Here is a 14,336-nt window from a genome sequence, read left to right as displayed (position 1 = left end):
GAAACACTGGCAGTGGAGGAGGACAAAGAAGAAGAAGAAGAAGAAAAAACCCTGTTGTATAATAAGTAGCTTTAAATAACCGTTCAGGCCAGGCAGAGTCTTGCTGTACACTGAGCTTTGGTGATAACTTGAGACAGCTGTGTTGAGCCGCGCTCTGTTGTTATGGCCTGTAAATTAGCATGTGGAGGTGGAGAACACCGTATACGGTTTAGGACGGAACGTCTAAAGATAGTCCGTCAGACACCGGGTTCAGGGAGCGTCTCAGAGGCTGAGGATTTAATCCAGTACACATTAGACGGTAGGAAACTTAACAAACAAGACGTTTTTTTGGGTTTGTGGGCCTTTAATCCACTCGGGGCATTTTGTCTGTTTTCGTTTAATTTGGGGAAAAGCTTGAAATAACATTAAGACAAAGTTCATCAGAGGATTAGAGGTTAAACTGGCTGGAGTCTCGGTTAGCAGAATGCTCCGAGGTGGTGCACTGACTGATGTAACAGCACTGTGTGTGTGTGTGTGTGTGTGAGGTGTGAAATGGAACAAAGGGACAATGAATATCCTGAAAACGTAAAGGGAAAATGGAAAGAATAAACCCTCTATATTTGGCAGAGACTTTCCACACGACACTCTAATAACACGTGTAATTTAAACAGTTTTTAAGTCGTTTCATATTCTGTTCCTCTTTTCCCCTTTATACTGTATAAGGTAATACTGGGCTTTTAAAAAAATATATACAAAAAAAACTTTGTTACTTTTAAAGTTTTTAAAAATCCCATTGTGTATTTATAATCCTTATTATGACTCTCAAACACGATGTCCCAAGTTAAATTTAAATGGAAAAATCATTTTATGATTAAACTGTAAATTCTGTTATCTGTACAGTATATAATGCATTCATTATATTATATTCCATACATCCATATGACTTTTACATGAACTTACGCCCTACGACCCTTACTCTCACCCTGTGACAAACGAACGCACTACAGACTTGGTTACGTCCTGCTGTGTATCGGTTCTTGATTAGCGTTCCACTTTCACACCCTACTGTCCTATTGCGTACATGAAACTTTGCTCAGTCTTACATCACTGTAGTGGGGATAAATTCCTGAATCCGATTGGTCAGGAGGCGTGTATTATTTTAATTTCTTTTAGATAGTAGCATGAATGTTATGTAAGTATTAATGCAATTATTTTGTAATGTTATTACTGTATTTCTGTAGTAACAGCTCATACACAAAAAAACAAAAAACAAACACAAAAACAAACACAAAAACAAACAAATGAGAATCAAATTCATCACCAAAAAAAAACAACAACACCATACAGTGTACTTATGCATTTTATATATATTTATATATATATATATATATATATATATATATATATATAGAGAGAGAGAAAGAGAGAGAGAGAGAGGTGCTTATGTAACAACTTTTGGTCACATTTATAAGTTTAATAATATAAACTAACTTGTAAAATCATACATTTTACCCATTAAATTAATATTACAGTATAGCATTCTTTACATACAGTATCGTGCTTTAGTGTTTTGTCTTTTGGATCGTGTGTATAGAGCCTTGTATCGTCCCCATGCTCGTGGTTAATTTCAGTGTTACATCCTGGTTTAAGCCCAAGTTTAATGATTGTGTGTTTATTATTTACTAGCGTTAGTACGTTTCATTTGAGTTTGTAGAAACAGTTATAAGGTTAAAGTTAAAAATAATCTGCTGATCTTTAATGTAATCAGTGATATTATTATTATTATTATTATTATTATTATTTGAGGTTAAAGCCCACGTCCATGTCTGTGTGTCTCTCTGTACAGCAGAACTCTCTGTCTAACTTATTAATACAAAGAAATCCCATTCTGTAAGGTTGAGTATCTTACGCCTTGTTTACACTAAGTTGTCCTTCTTTGGTGCTCAGACAAATACACTCCCTGTTCGGTAATCGGAGAGTGAATCACAGATGAGAAATGGAAAAAGTAGATCAAAGGATAAAGATGAAGTTTTGTCTTAAAACCACTCCAGCGTGTTAAAATTCACTTATACCACTTCAGCGCTGTTATTTCAGCCAAAGTGAAAATATGAACTAATCCCAGTCAAAATATTCACTTTATCTTTTCTAATTAATATCTATTGGTGCAGGTGTTTGTTTACATTGAGACAGTAGCGCATTAGTAGATTATTTTAAAGTAGATTATTAAATCCCACACATAACTGTTCATAACATCACTTTTACTCCACATTTAGATTCACTGATGGTGCAGATTAAACTTCAGGCAGAGATCTAAGGACTGCAGGAGATTCAGTCAATTCTGTACAGACAGACAGAAAAAAATACATAATGTACAGACAAAACCTTTATTTTAATTATATAGATGATTATGTATTATCTTTTTTTTCTTTTTTTTTTTGCAACACTGACATTTGACTGGCATTAACCTGATCAATATCACACACTTGCTTTAATTTAAGTAGTGTGGAATCTAGAGTATTAAAGATATTAAACAAATTCTAAAACTTTTATGTGTTTTTTTAAGAAAAAAAAAAAAGAAAACGGTTCCCCAGGCTTTTGGAAGTCACTGTGGATGTCACGTAGCATTGTCCTCACGCAGACCGTTAGCCTTTAATCTAATGACTGTCAATGAATTTTAGTTATGGAACTCGCCTAGAGCAAAGCCATTAAAGAGTGAACCTGCGAGTGGGAACTTAGCCGTCCAACAACACCTACCCCCACCCCCCCACCCCCGACACTAGCCGTCTTTAACATTCCATCAACGCTGTCACTGCCTGTGGTGCAAAAAAAGCAAACGGAGCCAGCTGTCGTTTTGTAAGCTCATGAATTCATGTATGTCACAAATACGACCCTTCGTGTCCTGCGTTTACAGCAGAGCTGAGAGCAGACCTCCCCGAGTGACGGAGTGTAAATGGAGGGAGTAATCCTCCGGTCCTCAGGATTTCTGCAGATCAGACAGACAGTTATAAAATCCTAGACTTCTCCCTCTTGTCTTGGCTCGAGTCCAGTGGGATAAATCAGGACTTAGATCTCGCTCTCTCTCTCTCTCTCTCTCTCTCTCTCTCACACACACACACTTTCCCCTTCTCTTTATTTCTCTCTTGATAAGCTTCCAAGAAATGCGAGTATCTGTCAAGTCAAGGTTTCACCAATCAAAAGTACAGTCTTCATCCCTCCATGTAGTGAAATTTAGTCTCAGATTAAATGCATGAGCTACAGCGGTGTGAGAGCAGGGCGCAGAACAAATTCCACTTTAGTGAAAGGATACAGCGGAAAACTTGTCGAAAACCTTTCTAGGAGTATCCATTCAAAAATGTGCTCAAGTCAAAGTAAAAAAAACAAAAAATCTCTAACTATCATTAGTGACTACGGCAAAAGGAAACATCACTGAGTCTGTAAGTACATGACTAGCACTGGTTTTAAGCATCGCCGGCTTCCCCGGCATTGGTGGCTCAGAGGTAGATCTCTTGCCTGCCATGTGGAAGGCCTGAGTTTGATTCCCACCGAGTGCCCAAACCCCAGCCGCATGACGCAGTGCTGCTCCCAAGCCACGGTAAAATGGGAGGATTGTGTCAGGAAGGGGCATCTGGTGTAAAACCCGTGCCAAGTTGTTTATTAACATAGCAGCCGAAATACTAATAACAACAACAGGTTGTAAAAACTGTTCCGACCCCTTGATGGGAACAACTGAAAGACCACCAACAACCATTAGCTAGATTTTCATTGCCTAGAAGAAATTTTAGCCTGATTTCTTTACTAATGCCTGGTTAGACTAGCATTGCCTTTAGTAACTAGCATAACGTGTACAGTATGCTAGCTTCTAGAGTTAATGCTAGTCTAACCTGACCTTAGCAAGAAAAAAAACAAAAACAGGCTAATTAGTTACATACTGTTTATCCTGATAGCAAACTTATTTTAATGTGTTATTAAAAGGACTTTTAGCTAGGAAGTGTTAGCAAATTAAATGCCGCTGATATTGTGGCTTTTGTAACTTCTTGTCTAGAAAATGTACATTAGCCACCAGTTTAACCTGGCAGGATACGTACGCTCCCAGAGGACCATACCAGAGGACTTAGGGCATGAGGCGGGGTACACCCATAGGGCACACACACATACTCACACTCATTCAGACACTACGGGCAATTTGGGAACACCAATTAGAAATTGATTAAATCTGCACGTCCCCACACACCCCTATATACGATTGAGGACACGCCGGCGTTGATGAGTTCCCATGAAAGCCCAAGACCTGGTAAGCAAATAGAGAGCTTTTTCAGGTTTCCCTTATGAACATAGGACCCTAGAGAACTGGGAGCAATAGCGCTCTAGAACCATGGGAATGACCCCTACCTTGCATTAGCAAAGAAAACAGGCTAACTTAGTAAAATGTATGCTTGTACATGATTTGGAGGTCTTGTTAAAAAAAAACAAAAAAACATCTCATTTCATCAAGGTTTTGTTTACTCCAGCATACTGAAAGTTTTATTGCCGTAGGGCTAGGTGCACTCGGCCTCAACTTCCACGCACACGGATAGCTACAGTGCAGCGTTAACTATACTGTGTAGCCTAAAAATAGAGCAGATGACGAATTCTAAACTGTTACTCGTCTTTTAGTCCAGAAAAAAAGTCCACCAAGATGTAAGGAGTTCAAGTTAAGCTTTTAGTAAGATTAATCAGTTTTAATAAGGCTCAAGTTCAAGACAAATACACCAAAAAGTACTTAAGTTTAGCAAAGAAGTTACCATTCTCGACCTTGCCGGAGACTATGTCTGTGTCTGTGTGTGTGTGTGGGGATGCGAACGCGCTTGTATATCAGTGTCTGTTTAAAGGGATGTCAACCATGAAAGTGCAAATATAGAACACACCATTAGAGAGTGTTGGCCTGCAGTGCTGTGAATAGAAGCAGGCCACTGAAGAAATCCAGACACGCTGTCCGCTTCTTTAAACAAGTCGACAATGCTGAGCTCACGAGTGCGCGACTTCGACTGCATTTGCACGCGCAGTTGATTGCCATGTTTCAGCAGAGGTCATTTCCGTATTCCTTATTCATTTCCCACAGCACGGAAGCGCCGAGGCTTATCTTAGATGTTTGAGCAAATTCGCTTTCCTGTATACTTCATCCAACTCGAATTCATTCCGGGATACTGTTTAAAAAAGAAGCAGCTCCCCAGTGAATCCTACAGGCTTGAAAATAAAATCTGTGAAGCGCTGAACTCGGGTCTCAGTAGCACTTGCATAAGCAGATATCTCAGCTATCTGAAATTATTAAAAGACTCGATAAAAGATTCATTTCTAAGTTTATCGTTGTTATTCATAAAATGTGTTAAATAAAAATAAGGCGCTTTTATCATTTCTAAAAAGATCTGTATTTTTGACTTTACATACGGTATTTCTACAAGGGCTGTTCAAGTCAACTTGGGACTTTTAATTGCAGAATAACAGGACACAGTTCAAAGAGTAAAAAACTCAGTTTATTTCTTTATACTGTATAATCCCCTGCTACACTAATGCACTAGTGTTTCACAAGTGCTTAGAGATTATCAAGATAAAAAGTTTTCTCAGTACGCTGGAGCCAGGATCGGACTGCCTGTCTGATTCAGATCTGAAATGCCGGCCTCCCAGGAACTCCATTAATGACTTTTCCAAGTATGTGTAAATGACTTGGGGTGAGGTCAGGATGAGCCACCTCAGTCGGGACCATCATTAATGGACTTTAATATGTTTGCACTGTTCGAATGTCTTACTGCAGCTAAGAGTCTCATCACCGTACTGTGCTTGAAGAATGTCAATAGCTTTTGCGCCTTCCTTTACAAGAAATTTCATCACAAGTCCTGCTTTGACTTGAACGCCCCTTGTATAACTTTTGGTAAAGAAGATTATTGACAGGTTAGTGCAAGATCATATTTAAATTCCTAACAAATCTAAACTCGGGGTGAGACCCAATAAATTTAGGCATTTGGCAGACGCTTTTATCCAGAGCGACTTACATTTTTATCTTATTTTTAATTTTATATTACACATCTGAGCAGTTGAGGGTTAAGGGTCTTGCTCAAGGGCCCAACAGTGGCAACTTGGTGGTTGTGGGGTTTGAACCTGTGATCTTCCGAACCGTAGTCCAATGCCTTAACCACTGAGCTACCCCTGGCCCACTTATCACCACTAATACTTATCAGTGCACTCCTTTTAGATAACAATATGTTATAACTATAACTATTTTCCAGCGTCTGTATAATGAGCCAATGCTGAGCCACGCCCCCCGACTGCAGCTGAGTAACAAGCCATGGGCGGGGGGTCATATTAAAAAAGAAAATCTAGTTGGCTTTTTTAATTCCAGTTCAATACACCAATGGAAAAAGCAGGGAATGTTTTTTCTGGGCACACTGGAGACCTGTGTGAACATCTAACACTGACTAAAAATTGAATTTTGCATAATAAATGGTTAAGCCTTGTTGTTAAGCTAGCTGTTGTAGGCAAGCTTGTATCTTACCATTCCAGTTACTCACTCACTCATCGACTATACCACTTTATCCTGTATACAGGGTCACGGGGGGCCTGGAGCTTATCCCAGGAACCCTGGACAGGGTGCCAATTCATCACAGAGCACACGCATACAGTACACACAATCACACACACTACAGGCAATTTGGGGGACGCCAATTAGCCTAATCTGCATGTCAATCTTTGGACTGTGGAAGGAAACCCACCAAGCACGGGGAAAACATGCAAACTTCATGCACATGAATTGAACCCTGACCCTGGAGGTGCGAGGTGACAGTGCTAACCAAATAATACACTACCTTGCTATTCTACAGTAGGTAACATTAGAGATGTTAGGAATAAATCTGCTCTTAGTTAGCTTTGGCTTATGTTTTTTCTAAATAAAACCCTCAGGCTTCCACAACCTGATGACACCACTGAATCAGCTACGGCACAAATTGATTCGATTTAATATTCTATCGACTTGTGGCCAACTTTATTTAGGTTTACAGGTCACACACCAGTTTAAATGCAGATCATGATTTTCCACACCTTTTTCAATAATAATAGGTTTCTTTCCCACTGATCCAAAGTGTAAATGTTTATATACAGTATTACTACCTACTGTAAGATTGTGTAAATAATTAGTATCTGTAAATACAGTTGTTTAAGCACTTTCCCCACCTCTTACACAATGTTGGTGTTATTGGCTAAATATCCATTTATTAGGCTTAACCAAGCATTACATTAACACCAAGTAGCTGACATGGTTGCGAAAGTTGATTTCAACTCGGTCCACTCAACTCACGGTCTCGTCTTTTCTTATGTATATGTGCTTGTGTTTGTGGTGTATCAGAGCGAGTCAGGAGCTCTCAACCTTTTTGCAGTGAAATTGTTACAAAAGCCCTCTGGCCGATGCAGAGCACGCGTAAAGGGATGGGAGGATGATGGGATATGTCAATTTCCACCAGCTGAAACAGCTCCGAGAGGAAAAGACAAAGTGCCTTGGACGTGTCTTTGATGTTCCCCTCCTGAATAATGTCGGGTGTGCTAGCATTGCTAAATTAAAGCTGCGTAATCCTGAGGCTTTGACTTTACCGCATGTGTGCTTGCACATTGGCAACATGTTCTAATGCAGAAAATCCTGTCTGGAAAAAAGTATATATATATATATTGCCACAAGCAGGAACGCCAGCACATCTCAGTGCACACGACTTCAGTTATAACACACTGACTTGGCTGGTGATGCATTGATTTAATAAAATATTATAATCCACCATAAATACACACAACACGTCTGCTGGCATTGGTCCAGCACATGAATTACGACATGAATATCCCGTAGCAAGAGAAACATCTATAAATTTGTCATGCCGAGGCATATTGAGTGTGGCGATACCTTCATATATACAGTCCAGTCATATTTTCTTATACAGTAGCTGTTGGAGATTGTTACCGGACGATGCAGCAAATAAAACTCTATAGAGTTGGTGTCATTCTCACCTATTAGTCTGTTTGAGAGGTCTAAAACTGGTAATAGAGATAAAGTTGATCGTTTTTTTGTGTGTTAGCTGCTTTCACACTAGGGATTGGAGAATGCTCTGTAACACATACCCGGGTATGGATCAGCATACTGTAGCCGGGTCCGCTGGAAAAGGTGGTCGAGGGTATGATACAGTACAGTATGGTATCCTCGGTTGTGAAAGCTCATTTACTCATCGTCTATACCATTTTACGTCGTCGTCGGTGTCCCTGGATAGGTGTCCCTCATACACAATGAGCAATTTGGGAACGCCAACTAGCCTAATCTGCATGTTTTATTTTTGGACTGTGGGAAGGAAACCAGAGTACCCAGAGGAAACCTACCATGCACACTCGGTGCACACAGGTGGGAATCGAACCCGTATCCTGGAGGCGCAAGGCGACAGCGCTAACCAGTAAATGGCTAAAAAAGTCTTAAAAATCTCTTTTGTTCATTAGTCAAAAAATGACCGAAAAAAATTTAACAAAACCTTTTACATGGTCTTAGAATTCAGAAGGAGAACACGGAGTCAATAGTCATATTAACATCATTTTTACGGTTTGTATTCAGGTTCAGCATAAATATCCAGGATTCCCCTTTTCAAACCACTTCAGCTTTGTCCTGTTGGCTCAGTTTAGCAGCTCATGTTTGGGTTAACTCGTGCAGTTTGGTCTTTTCCGGACTGAATTGCTTTCTCACTGCAATCAGACCATACTAGAGTTTCAGGGTAGAGTGAAAACAAACCAAAAACCCACCCGGCTCAGCTCTGCACCCAACTGCGATTTTAGTGTTCTCACTTTTCTAAATGAAAGGAAAACACACCAGGATTCTGTTCAAATAGATATTTAAGCACTGACATCCCTCAGGGTTAGTTCAGCCCCTGGTGGACACTTCTTGTGGAAATAGTTGCAAAATGAAAGCCTTGATCACCAAATTCAATCTGATGACAAGAAACAGTAGGACGTTCCAGTTTAACACAAACGCGCGCGCGGTCATGTGTATCTCATGGGATCCAGGTCGGATTCGTTTATCATCCCTCCCTAATTAGGGCTCTGGCTGTTCCTTGCGGTTCTCTTGCGTCTCTTTGCCAGTGCATTTCCCACAGTGAGCTCACATGCGCCTCCAGCATGGCAGAGACACTCGCCGATTAGGCATTTCGGGCAACGCGCTCTGTTTATGTGATAGTTAATATTTGCAAATGTGCTCAGCGGTGACAACGAATCATGTGCCAGTCAGAGACTTCAAACCGGGCGCCAAATTGTCGCGCAGCAAGCACATGAATAATACCTAAGAGTGACATGCGGGCCTTTCACACCTCACTGTTCCAGATAATTCCCTAGACCATGTTGGAAGTCTTTATTTTTATTTGAGTTGTTTTTGTTGTTCTCGTTGTTGTGATGATGTAGCTGACAGGTCATTGATCTACTGTACCTTCCAGCTCATCCTCATGTCTGCACGCTGTCCCAAATGCAGTTGTTATACTCATTATTTCGGCAGTGCTCAGACTGACCTTTCTGACCCTGACCCGCTAGGCTGGGGTCACGCTATACAGAACACTGCCGTCTTCTCATCTATTGTACCCTGTTTGGTCTGTACGATCTCTGTAGCAGTAATAAACCGTTTCAAAAGGCTGCTGGGAGAAATGAGGCGGAGGAAAACATATTTCCCGTTTCTCTTCTCATCTCAAGTGGCTAGTTTTATATATATATATATTCAGCTTGTACAGTATTGAAGAACTCCAGTAACACTTTACTTAATAAGAACTTCATGACTTCTGACACAACACCATTAGCTTTTAAGTTTAGACCAACATATAAAAAAATAGTATTACTATTATAGACTAACGCAAGGGAGAATGTGATGATAATTAACTTGTGATGGGCGGCACGGTGACTTAGCGGTTAGCACTGTCGCCTTGCATATCCAGGGTAAGGGGTTCAATTCCCCCCTTGTGTGCATGGAGTTTGCATGTTCTCCCCATGCTTGGTGGGTTTCCTCCAGGTACTCTGGTTTCCTCCTACAGTCCAATGACATGCAGGTAAGGGTAATTAGTGTTCTCAAATTGTCTGTAGCGTGTGTGAATCGGGTGCGAATTGGGTGTCAATCTGGCAACCTTAAGTAACTTACAGGTATATCTCCAGGGTGGGAAGTTTGCGTCGCCCAAGGCAGATGGATCAAAATTTCACAAAACATTGTGATGATGATGTTTGATGATGTTTTCCCCAATTTTCTCCCTAATTAAGTTATGTCTGACCAGGCACCATCCACATCAGTGACAGCTGTCAATCAAGCTTCATCTGACACATTTGAAGCTGCCAACTGTTTGTTTTTAAAAATATATATATATTTAAACTGTCGCTCCTTTACCGTTAACACACTCAGACGACAGGGACTGGCGCCAGTGACAGTTCACAGGTGCCCAGGATTGTCCGGTGTCGTAATGATTAATGTTGGAGTGCAATTATGCCACCCCCTCCCTAGAGAGAGCATGGTCAATATGTTCTCTCAGGCATCACCTAGGAATCGAACTCATGATCCTCTGATGATAGCAGTGAGCACTTGACCACTGCACCGCTCAGGAACCTGGGAAATTATTTTTAAGCTTGGTTAAGTTTTAACCCAAATAACCAACAGGAAAATAAGTGTTACGGTTCTTAAGCGTCAAGCTTAAAGCTAAAGGTTTCTGTAAATGTTTATGACTTCTTATTTAATCACTCGTTTTACTTTTTTTTATTTGTACAGCAACGCAAGTTTTCCAATCTGGAGTCAATCATAGAGTTTTTGATATTGTTTAGGCATGTTTAATTTTCTTGATGAGGAATCACAGATTGTGAATCCCTTAACCAAGAACTCGCACCAAGAAACTGCCAACAAGAGTCCAAGAGGAAATCAAATTTATCTCTGTTCACCTGCAGCAGATCTCTGAATCCAGATTATCAGCAGTTTATTATTGTGGGATAGCATTCACAGTTCTCTTTGCACAATAGTTGATTTATACTACCCTTCTCTAACCCAAAAAAATAAATATTTTCCTCTACAAATGTTATATACAGTAACAGTCATCCACCCAATCATCTACTGTAGGAGCCTCTGTATTCCAACTAGGGATTGTAGAAGCCAGTGGTGACTGTTGTATTTATTCCCATTTGTATGACCTTGGTAGGACCGACCTCTGGTCAACATTCACATGTGCATTCACATACTGTACTACAGGCAATTTGGGAATGCCAGATAGCCTAATCTGCATGTCCTTGGACTAAGAACCCAGAGTATCCAGAGGAAACCCACCAAGCACGGGGAGAACATGAAATCAAACGCCGACCCTGGAGGCTCAGTGTGACAGTAGTGACCAATAAACCAGCATGCCGCCCAATAATAGATGGCTTTCACGTTTATGTTTGTAAGAAAACAAAAGAGTTGAGAATCAGGCGCCTAAAACATACGCGAGTATGAGCCTGAAGAGTGATCTGAGAGTCCATCATCAATTATGAGAGTCGTCTAGTTTGCACTTCTAACCTTCGCTAGAAAGGAAACTGTCGACACACAACCTGTGGGTTGATTTAGACGATGTGTCAATTTGATGAATTTTCAGATAAGCGCCATGTGGTCTGATAAGCACTACCATTATGTAAAGTGCTGCCTTATTCATTATAAGATAATTTCCTGGTCCTAAGTACACGTATGCAAAATGAATATTGTGACAATCCTAATAAAATGCTTTAACGTAGAATTTATTAGGCTGTTCGGTGTCTTCACTTGTATTCGACAGCACTTTAAGTTAAGGACTGGCACTTTAGTATTATAGTAATGACTTAAAACTAGGCAAAATGGACACTAGCAGGAGAAAAGTTTTAAAATGGTATTTAAAATCTGTCGTTGAACATCGAGTACATATTACATATAAATTAAAGTCTCGGTTTATCTATTTCTGAGAACCCTAATCAAAATGGGCGAGTAACAACCCTCGACTGTGCCCATGATAAGGAATCGTCTTCGCTCCAAAAGCGGTTCGAGTCATCGAGACTGAAATGATGGAGCAGTGATTTCTTCTGATGTTTAATACTGATTCGCTCTTCCTTCTCTCTCTCTCTCTCTCTAAAAGGAAGACATGACAACGCTGATCTGATTTATTATTTTGTACTTCAGCGATCAGCCCTATGAGTTAGAAGCCAAGAATTACTGGCAAACATTTGTTTTTTTAATCAAGTCAGATGGGTAAGGGTGAAGTAAGGGTGGATCATTTATTATTTGGTTAATCCATTACCTACGTGCCAGGTTGGGGGGTAAGGGAGCACCTTTGAAATTTGTTGACTAAAACAAAGGTAATTATTAATCTCCCAGGTGTCTCAAAGTGTTTTTTTCAGAAAAAAAAAAATAATAATAATTGTTGTAAAGGAAATTTGCCAAGGATGATTGATGGCAGTGGGAATGTTGCGGAATAAGGAATGATCTGTTGGGAGTCTCCAACACTAATATCCTGGTCCTGTCTATTGCTCTGAGTCGTCCAGGGAAACTTCTTCACGTCTGCCTCCATTTGGCTGGAGAGAGACAAACACATGACCTTCATCAGTGGGGCATGACTCAATCAAATGTTGGTTCACATAAAACGTGTCAATCATGGTGAAAATTACAAAATCAACAAATCTTCTAGGTCTTAAACAAATTACTGATACCTGTACAGTACATTACTAGAATAAACAAATAACTGCTATAGATAATTAACTCATACAGGTGTGAGTAGGAGATTCAGTGGTGGCTCAGGCTGTTGAGGTTCTGGGTTTTTGATGGGCAGGTCAGGAGTTTGAGCCCCACCTTGCCACTGCCAGGTTGCCCCATGAGCACGACCCTTAACCCTATTCCCATATAAAATACCCATTCGTCAGAGATACAGTGCCAGTCTCAGGCCTGGAAAAATGGGTACGTTGAGGGAGGAAGACCACCTGGGGTAAAACCTTTGACAATAACTTGTGGATCAAACAAGGAAAAATATACTGTATGTTAGTGGTAAATTTCACAATAGCTTAAAAACGTTTTAATATGACACGGTTGTTAGGTTTCCGAAAAGCCTCACCTTCATTTCAACTCAAATACCCGCACATTAAATGCTTGTTTGTGTTATGTTCAGTATTTAAGCTCATTGTTTTCGCTATTTGTTTAAACCAGTTTCTATTTTTTCTGTTTTAGTTATTTTAATCGGTTAAGTCGTCCAGTTCCAATCTATTATTTTGCATTTTATTTCCTTGAAGTGTTCCTTAACGCCGTGCCAGGACTTCCATCCAGCTTCCAACCACCAAAAACCATTAACAACGGTGCGCACGCACGCATTACAGATTCATCTCCAAAGACGCTGCTTTTCAAAGCCTGTGCAGACGACCTGCTGGGTACAGGGCAATATATTTTTGAGTGAGAGGGGCAGCTTTTTTTAATCTAGCTAGACAGTAGCCAACCATATGTGTCTGTGAGCTCGTGTATGTGGAAGAGGACAGATAACACTTTCCTGCAAGTCTATAACACCATTCTTATACTGGCACTGTGATGCAGCAGGAGCAACAGCTTGAAAAACATTGCGTATGTTGTGATGTCGTAGCTTATTCGCAGGAGACAGAACTTACATTTAGGCATTTGGCAGACGCTCTTATCCAGAGCGACTTACATCTTTATCTCATTACACATCTGAGCAGTTGAGGGTTAAGGGCCGCGCTCAATGGCCCAACAGTGGCAACTTCGTGGTTGTGGGGTTTGAACCTGGGATCTTCCGAACCGTAGTCCAATGGCTTAACCACTGAGCTACCCCTGGGTCTAGAAAGCATCTGGTCTAGGAGTTTTGTTCCTAAAAATGTTGTTCTAGATGGTATAGATCAGAGAAGATACGGATATTGGAGCACGTTTAAGCACTAAAGAGATGGCATTGATAGGATTGTATTAGACTCCTAATTTAAACATCAATAACACACTTTACAGGAGTAGCTGAAAAGTTTACCATCGTGTATTTCGCTGGTTCAATATCGAATAAGACTTTCATCCTCAATGATTTCTTTCTCATAATTTGTGACTTTTTATGCATAATGGGGAATTCGTTAAGGGTTGGTGAGTCCAGTTCATTTATTGAATGATTGCACATATATTATATGAGAATTTCTGAATGTGGAGGAGGAGTGACTGTTTTTAAAACACGGTTTAACTGGAAGCAGCTGGTGTCGGATTTTCGCTCCAGTTTTCACCATATTTGAGCTGAAGCTTTCTTATCCAGTGTTACTGTATGCACCACGATATTCACACTGCCTAAGTATAACAAAGACTTTATTTGTGGTAAGTCCTA

At 40.3% G+C, this 14,336-nt stretch overlaps 1 protein-coding gene across 1 annotated transcript in view; it reads left to right on the top strand.

Annotated features, from left to right (window-relative positions):
• The first annotated feature begins 237 nt into the window (after positions 1 to 237).
• sgcd (sarcoglycan, delta (dystrophin-associated glycoprotein)) overlaps positions 238 to 14,336 on the top strand; it is a 222,985-nt gene continuing 208,886 nt past the window's right edge. Inside the window, exon 1 of the mRNA XM_053478375.1 lies at positions 238 to 298. The gene's annotated coding sequence lies outside the window, so the exon portion shown is untranslated. The remainder of the gene's footprint in view (positions 299 to 14,336) is intronic.

This window comes from Clarias gariepinus, chromosome 19 (genome assembly GCF_024256425.1).
Source record: "Clarias gariepinus isolate MV-2021 ecotype Netherlands chromosome 19, CGAR_prim_01v2, whole genome shotgun sequence".
NCBI classification, from domain to species: domain Eukaryota; kingdom Metazoa; phylum Chordata; class Actinopteri; order Siluriformes; family Clariidae; genus Clarias; species Clarias gariepinus.
Note: the sequence above shows the minus strand (reverse complement) of the source record. Positions and strands in the feature narration are given on the sequence as shown.